The sequence below is a fragment of the Teleopsis dalmanni genome, chromosome 1 (assembly GCF_002237135.1).
Source record: "Teleopsis dalmanni isolate 2A chromosome 1, ASM223713v2, whole genome shotgun sequence".
In the NCBI taxonomy this organism is placed as follows: domain Eukaryota; kingdom Metazoa; phylum Arthropoda; class Insecta; order Diptera; family Diopsidae; genus Teleopsis; species Teleopsis dalmanni.
Genome location: NC_051846.1, coordinates 235,059,654 through 235,069,010, shown reverse-complemented (window position 1 = coordinate 235,069,010; position 9,357 = coordinate 235,059,654). Strand labels below are relative to the sequence as shown.

Below are 9,357 nucleotides of genomic sequence, written 5' to 3'. Positions count from 1 at the left end.
TAATATGTAAAAAAGGCACAAAGTTCTAATAGTTGACGTATTGATTGTATAGTGACTTGAACAGTGACGACGCGTGCCCTATCTGGAAGGGTGTGCGGCCCTTCTATAATGTTGTTTTTACATGTACCACTTATATTAAAATATATGAGATCTTTTATTAATAATAACTATATTATATAAGGCAACAATATATTCGCAATATTATATTAACAATTCATTAACAAAATAACATATTAAATAAATTAATTTAATAATTTATATATAAATTTAATATTATATCAATATGGAAGAAACAAAACTTTTCACATAATTCTTCCCGTAACATCAAACCAACTTTTTCAAACAAAAGAGTTTTAACTCAGAACCATACATGTTTATCCAGTGATCAAACAAAATCAAACCCACTTGCAACGTATAAATGTGCGGACAAGTACCCCGCACAGTAAGAACAGAAATTCGTGGGTGCTACTGTTAAAAGGGGAGAGACGAAATGTGATAGAAATGTATGGTGAGATGAGCTGCAAACTTTAGCCGCTCATGCAACCACTTTGGCAAATCATCATATTGGATTCGTATGCATGCATTTGATATTCCAATAGAACAGAAAATTACTCTCATACAATTCCCACTATATAAATCTCTATTTCTGATATTATATTATTTCTATTACGAGCACACGCACATTATTTTGTTCATATGCAAAATATGAATGTGTGGCAAACTTCTTTGCACACAAAGGGGAGAGACGAAATATAATAGAAATGTTCTGTGATTTGAGCTGCAAATATATGAGCACAACTAACAAGTATAGCAGCTAACAGAAGCAAATTGATTGAGTTTTCATAGACAATTATATTTAATTGTTTTTGCTAAAACTTTAAAAATATGTATGGATATGGAAATCTAATAAATAATAATAATTGTTGATGTGAAGATACTTAATAAATTCCTTTACCTAAGTTATTTGACATTTTGCAAATTATGTTAGGGTGTTCACCGCACACCTCCGCACCATAGAGCAGTCGTCCCTGGACTTGAAAGATTAATAACCTCCATTACGAATATTGAAACTCCAGCAAAAAAATTCCAGCAATCTTAGTCTATAAATTTCATTGTTAACTATAATCGTCAGTTGATTAAGTTTAATTAAGATATTAACAAATAAAAGTGTTAACTGAAATAGGCCAACGATTCTATTGTATTATCCGTTGTTGTTGTTGTTGTTGTTGCTGTTCTTGTTGCTATACTGCTGTAACCAAATGCCCATTTCACAGCAAACACACAAAAGGTTGACAAGACTTTGTACATGGAATGAGATGAGGAAGAAAGTATAAAAACACGATGTAGGTACCGGTATGAAAGTTGTATTTAACATGGGTCCAGGTGAAATGCTTGCACTTGTCTATAGCAGTTTTGTAACTTCAAAATATCTTGATAATATTATTAATAAATTTAAATTTTGTTATTACTAGAGAGCACCTAGTCTAAGTTTAATAACTATTTAGCTGTTTTTATATATTTCACATATATGTAAGTTTTGTGTAATATAGTAAAGTTAGTACCTTTTAGGTAGTAAAAAGATATCGGAAAACATATTCCCTATGAGTTGAATAATATAAACCTTTATTTGAATAATCCGATATTATCCAACATAACATATCTCCTTCAACATAAAAGAGTCTGTCTGTTTTCGAGGGATAAAAATGAGAACATTTGAAAAAATATTAAAAGTCATTTCTTTATCAATTCAAATACTGAAAAACGGAAGAACTGACAATATGATATATATTAATATTAATATATTTTCTATATTTCACCCTTAAGTTCCTCTGCAATGAATCACATGCCATATTTACTTAACATGAACCTCTGCCAAACAAATTGGTGTTATGCGGGTACCACACTGTCTACATATTATATTATTGAAGTTTTCACTTCATTATAAACTCAATTAATGTGCAACGATAAGAATAATTTTTAAATAAAATGAATAGTTCTGTGTCAATCGCAGAACAATAAATATAATAGTGTAAAGGTATAATATATGCATATGTTTACGGTTATATGAACTCAAATTGAAAATATATAATTTCAATCATTATCACAAAGTATATACCGAATTAGTCTTGTTAAATAATAAAAATAATGTGGCTCATTATTTATTATTTAAATGAATAATAAATGAATACTGACCACAAATAGTGCTCTAAACAATATAAGAAATAGGTGTGAAAACAGTCTAATGTGTATACTATAAAGATTCTATCTCTTTATATTATTTACCCTCCTTTTTATTCACCTAAGCTACTACCTAGCCACACCTAAGTATCTATATAAAATCATGATTGTAATAATTTCATTAACTATTTAAACTCAAACTAATTTTTAATTAAAAAGAAGTCAATAAAATATTAATTTATACTTATAGACAATGTTGCTTGTAAATCCTACCAAAGCTGTTACTGTACCATATACAATTTGGAATATCATGACATCACGCGGCTTATTGCTTACTGCTTACAGCTGACTAGGTCTATTAAATTATGCGATATGGAATCAATGTCATCACTAAAATACTAGACCTGTCGGATTCTGTATCTGATGTTTTTTTTTCGCATTTCATACGAATTACTAGTGCGATGGATGTTAAAAAGCTCATGGATGAAATCGAAATTTATTTGACAAAATGTATGCGATAAAAAGAAGGAAATTATTTTTAATCCATTTAAATGTGGGCTTAAAATTTCGAATTTAGATAAAAAAGACTTAAATGGAAAGTAATATTAATGGGAAGTTTAACCAAATATGCACCTATCCAAGAAGAAATGTTTATAAAGCCGAAAATATGTTACAACCTCTCTAATGACAAATGAAGAGTGATTGTGAAAATAAAAAAGAACAATTTAATTTACAAAGGAAAAATGTACCTATATTTGTATTTTAAAATTTATATACAATATATACAATATAACAATATTTATGTCTCATTTAGATATAACTGAACGACATTACTTAGGATATTTTCTTAATAAAATAGAATACTAGAACAAGGAAAGTCACCAATGTTGCAAATTTGATTGTCCATTGAACTAGGGTTCTATCAATTCTGGAAAATAGTTTCATCGCTTATTATGGATTGTAGAAAGTAAAAATCTTTTCTATTATAAAAAGTATAACCGAATATGAAGCAATTTTTCGTTTAATTCATATGGTATTTTGAAGTTATCCTTTAATTTTCAATTGAACAATTTATTTATAAGTTTCTTATAAAATTGAGCGATTCTCCAAAATTAAACTAATGTTGTTTTTAAAGATAAATACGACGAAAATTACGAAGAAAACTGTTTTGCTAATGCAAAGGTTTTTGAATAGTACCAAATTATAACAAAATTATTTTATTTTTAAATTGATTATTAATTATTTTATAATTAAAATCATGGCATAACAAGTAAAAAATTATAAAATGTAACTGAGAGGTTTCGAACAGTAGTGAATTGTAAAAACGGAATTTTTAGTTAATTGAATTTTTAGCTGACCATACAGCTGTTTCGAGTAATAGCTGTTTCTAGCGAATACCCCATCCTTTTAAATATTTTTAATGCTGACCTACCCCTTCCTTCACAATGCATTAGGCAAATCTGCTACGCAGATGATTGTCTCATCTACATGAGGTCCAACCTCCTCAGTTGAAAGTACATTGAGCTTAACAATTAACTTAGGACTCTTTATTTACTACGTTACTACGGTAAGTGGAAGATTAAGGTCAATGCCCTAAAAGGTTCCGTCTTCGCGATAGCCCTTATGGGCCAGTGTGCTGATCGCGTCTGTACCTTTAAAACCTCGGAATAAACTGTCGTATAAAAGGTGTGTTTTGGATACTGTCAAGATATCGGAAAATATAAGTTCGAGTGCAGTGTTGTTCGAAGACTTTTATGATTTTTATATGTGCGAGAGAAATTTTTTTGTGCCTGTGAAGATTTTTTTTATTTTTGTAAATTTTCGTGAATTAAAATTGTAAATGAAAGGTACTGAAGGAGATTAAATAAAAAGATTCAAGATTTTTAACAATTAAAAACAATACATATCCTTGTTTAAATAGTGGTAATAAATTAACATATAAATGAAATACGTGTGATGAAATTAATCGAGCATAGGTGTTCCAACACTCATTTATAATAATTTCAACAATCATCTGCCATACTAAAAAGTTGGACTATATGAATAAGGGCAGCATTATACACCGTTAAAATAATGAAATACCGAGACGGTGAACAGGTATTTAAAAAGTGACCGCGAGTAACGGAGAAGATAACCGAGTCCACATTTGAAAAGATCTTATAAGCAGTACAATTCCTACAAATTTTATTATTATATTAAAAAAAATTTGATTTTAAATTTAAAATTCATAAGAAAAATTTTGTTTTGAGGAGAAATCTTAAACACAATAATACGAATCAATTAAAAATTTATGCATATATATATATATATATAATTTAGTTAAACATAAATTAAGAAAAGAAATTTAAATAATTAAAAACATATTTTTTTGTTATGATATAAAACAATTTATTTTATAAATAAGTAGTAATTGAAGTGAATTTAAAAGCAAATGTTGTTTAAATCAATATCGGTAAATGAAATAAGTGCATATAATTTTTATACAATGTAAAAGTTTAAGGAAAATAATTACATATAAATTACAAAAATGATTGAAAAACCTTAAAAGAAATTAATTTATAAACCATATATATGAATGATATATAATGGTTAAAAATACATAAAAGCACCACAACATCAAAGAAAAATTCTATAAACTCAAATAATTTAGAGTTTCATTTGTTTCAAATACATTTTTTTTCTTAAAAGTTTCAACCAAACACAAAGAACATATATATCTCGAAAAGACGGATTCTTTCCATATGGGCGAAAGAGATTGCAGACCAAATAAACAGTTTTAAAATGCCTTATTTTAATTTCTTTTTGAAGTCTAGCACTAAATCCATTTCAATTTACATAATCCTAACCTCATATAAGAAAAAATTTTACAAGATTTTGTTCTAAAAGCCTAATGTGGAAGTGTTTTGTCCGAATAATATTATGTACACTATACACTATTAAACATGTCATTTCAATATCAAAGAACATATTTATTGCCACCACTGTAAATGACAGTTATCAAATGACAACTAAAAAACAAATAAAGTAAATGGAGGAAATTACTTAAATTTAAAAGTAAAGTAAATTATTTATAATCTAACAATATCAACTTACAATGAATTTATAAGATAAATTGACAATGTAAATTTAAAATGAAATCAGTTGCACTTAACAACAAAACAGATCCAAAAGTTAAAAAAAATTAATCAGTAACAATTAAAAAGATTAATACGACGTACATATATCATTTGAAAGAAATTATTACTGGAAAAATTAAACAAGTGGCAGAGAGATGAATCGATTTTTGGTGATTATATAGTTGGCATCTTGGAGAGTGATGAAATGCATGAATAAAAAGCAGATACTTTACAGGAACTGTTAGGTGCAGTGGTGGTGAGTTTGTGACAATAATATTAAGCGTATATAACATTACTTTAATCCTGTTATAGGGTGATACAAGTTAATTTTAGTTAAAATGATATGAGGAAAAAGCACGAAAAATATAACCTGTTAACAAGGCACTCCAATATACAGAGGAAGAGCGTCAGACACGTAAGCAAATGTTAGCACATTACTCAAAGGTGATACCAACAAAATATTTAAATTGTGAAATTATTGAGAAAGTAGGATTATAATATGTAAAAAAGGCACAAAGTTCTAATAGTTGACGTATTGATTGTATAGTGACTTGAGAGATTAATAACCTCCATTACGAATATTGAAACTCCAGCAAAAAAATTCCAGCAATCTTAGTCTATAAATTTCATTGTTAACTATAATCGTCAGTTGATTAAGTTTATTTAAGAAATTAACAAATAAAAGTGTTAACTGAAATAGCACCTAGTCTAAGTTTAATAAGAATTTAGCCGTTTTTATATTTTTCATATATATGTAAGTTTTGTGTAATATAGTAAATTTAGTACCTTTTAGGTAGTAAAAAGATATCGGAAAACATATTCCCTATGGGTTGAATAATATAAAACTTTATTTGAATAATCCGATATTATCCAACATAACATATCTGCTTCAACATAAAAGAGTCTGTCTGTTTTCGAGGGATAAAAATGAGAACATTTGAAAAAATATTCAAAGTCATTTCTTTATCAATTCAAATACTGAAAAACGGAAGAACTGACAATATGATATATATTAATATTAATATATTTTCTATATTTCACCCTTAAGTTCCTCTGCAATGAATCACATACCATATTTACTTAACATGAACCTCTGCCAAACAAATTGGTGTTATGCGGGTACCACACTGTCTACATATTATATTATTGAAGTTTTCACTTCATTATAAACTCAATTAATGTGCAACGATAAGAATAATTTTTAAATAAAATGAATAGTTCTGTGTCAATCGCAGAACAATAAATATAATAGTGTAAAGGTATAATATATGCATATGTTTACGGTTATATGAACTCAAATTGAAAATATATAATTTCAATCATTATCACAAAGTATATACCGAATTAGTCTTGTTAAATAATAAAAATAATGTGGCTCATTATTTATTATTTAAATGAATAATAAATGAATACTGAGCACAAATAGTGCTCTAAACAATATAAGAAATAGGTGTGAAAACAGTCTAATGTGTATACTATAAAGATTCTATCTCTTTATATTATTTACCCTCCTTTTTATTCACCTAAGCTACTACCTAGCCACACCTAAGTATCTATATAAAATCATGATTGTAATAATTTCATTAACTATTTAAACTCAAACTAATTTTTAATTAAAAAGAAGTCAATAAAATATTAATTTATACTTATAGATAATGTTGCTTGTAAATCCTATCAAAGCTGTTACTGTACCATATACAATTTGGAATATCATGACATCACGCGGCTTATTGCTTATTGCTTACAGCTGATTAGGTCTATTAAATTATGCGATATGGAGTCAATGTCGTCACTAAAATACTAGACCTGTCGGATTCTGTATCTGATGTTTTTTTTCGCATTTCGTACGAATTACTAGTGCGATGGATGTTAAAAAGCTCATGGATGAAATCGAAATTTATTTGACAAAATGTATGCGATAAAAAGAAGGAAATTATTTTTAATCCATTTAAATGTGGGCTTAAAATTTCGAATTTAGATAAAAAAAGACTTAAATGGAAAGTAATATTAACGAAAATAGTTTCATCGCTTATTATGGATTGTAGAAAGTAAAAATCTTTTCTATTATAAAAAGTATAACCGAATATGAAGCAATTTTTCGTTTAATTCATATGGTATTTTGAAGTTATCCTTTAATTTTCAATTGAACAATTTATTTATAAGTTTCTTATAAAATTGAGCGATTCTCCAAAATTAAACGAATGTAGTTTTTAAAGATAAATACGACGAAAATTACGAAGAAAACTGTTTTGCTAATGCAAAGGTTTTTAAATAGTACCAAATTATAACAAAAATATTTTATTTTTGAATTGATTATTAATTATTTTATAATTAAAATCATGGCATAACAAGTAAAAAATTATAAAATGTAACTGAGAGGTTTCGAACAGTAGTGAATTGTAAAAACGGAATTTTTAGTTAATTGAATTTTTGGCTGACCATACAGCTGTTTCGAGTAATGGCTGTTTCTAGCGAATACCCCATCCTTTTAAATATTTTTAATGCTGACCTACCCCTTCCTTCACAATGCATTAGGCAAATCTGCTACGCAGATGATTGTCTCATCTACATGAGGTCCAACCTCCCCAGTTGAAACTACATTGAGCTTAACAATTACATTAGGACTCTTTGTTTACTACGTTACTACGGTAAGTGGAAGATTAAGGTCAATGCCCTAAAAGGTTCCGTCTTCGCGATAGCCCTTATGGGCCAGTGTGCTGATCGCGTTTGTACCTTTAAAACCTCGGAATAAACTGTCGTATAAAAGGTGTGTTTTGGATACTGTCAAGATATCGGAAAATATAAGTCCGAGTGCAGTGCTGTTCGAAGACTTTTATGATTTTTATATGTGCGGGAGAAATTTTTTTGTACCTGTGAAGATTTTTTTTATTTTTGTAAATTTTCGTGAATTAAAATTGTAAATGAAAGGTACTGAAGGAGATTAAATAAAAAGATTCAAGATTTTTAACAATTAAAAACAATACATATCCTTGTTTAAATAGTGGTAATAAATTAACATATCAATGAAATACGTGTGATGAAATTAATCGAGCATAGGTGTTCCAACACTCATTTATAATAATTCCAACAATCATCTGCAATACTAAAAAGTTGAACTATATGAATAACGGCAGCTTTATACACCGTTAAAATAATGAAATACCGAGACGGTGAACAGGTATTTAAAAAGTGACCGCGAGTAACGGAGAAGATAACCGAGTCCACATTTGAAAAGATCTTATAAGCAGTACAATTCCTACATATTTTATTATTATATTAAAAAAAATTTGATTTTAAATTTAAAATTCATAAGAAAAATTTTGTTTTGAGGAGAAATCTTGAACACAATAATACGAATCAATTAAAAATTTATGCATATATATATATATATATATATAATTTAGTTAAATGTAAGTTAAGAAAAGAAATTTAAATAATTAAAAACATATTTTTTTGTTATGATATAAAACAATTTATTTTATAAATAAGTAGTAATTGAAGTGAATTTAAAAGCAAATGTTGTTTAAATCAATATCGGTAAATGAAATAAGTGCATATAATTTTTATACAATGTAAAAGTTTAAGGAAAATAATTACATAGAAATTACAAAAATTATTGAAAAACCTTAAAAGAAATTAATTTATAAACCATATATATGAATGATATATAATGGTTAAAAATACATAAAAGCACCACAACATCAAAGAAAAATTCTATAAACTCAAATAATTTAGAGTTTCATTTGTTTCAAATACATTTTTTTTCTTAAAAGTTTCAACCAAACACAAAGAACATATATATCTCGAAAAGACGGATTCTTTCCATATGGGCGAAAGAGATTGCAGACCAAATAAACAGTTTTAAAATGCCTTATTTTAATTTCTTTTTGAAGTCTAGCACTAAATCCATTTCAATTTACATAATCCTAACCTCATATAAGAAAAAATTTTACAAGATTTTGTTCTAAAAGCCTAATGTGGAAGTGTTTTGTCCGAATAATATTATGTACACTATACACTATTAAACATGTCATTTCAATATCAAAGAACATATTTATTGCCA

General features: G+C 27.3%; 1 long non-coding RNA gene across 3 annotated transcripts; it reads left to right on the top strand.

Annotated features, from left to right (window-relative positions):
- Nucleotides 1–5,250: 5,250 nt before the first annotated feature.
- On the top strand, nt 5,251–9,357 carry LOC119672742. Of its 3 annotated transcripts, none has more exons than XR_005251948.1 (3): nt 5,251–5,550; nt 5,607–5,709; nt 9,068–9,357. It is a non-coding gene; the product is annotated as an uncharacterized LOC119672742 (long non-coding RNA). The 3 variants fall into 3 exon arrangements; XR_005251946.1 differs by lacking the exon at nt 9,068–9,357 and adding an exon at nt 6,947–7,205; XR_005251947.1 differs by lacking the exon at nt 9,068–9,357 and adding an exon at nt 6,947–7,205 and having other exon boundaries at nt 5,607–5,738.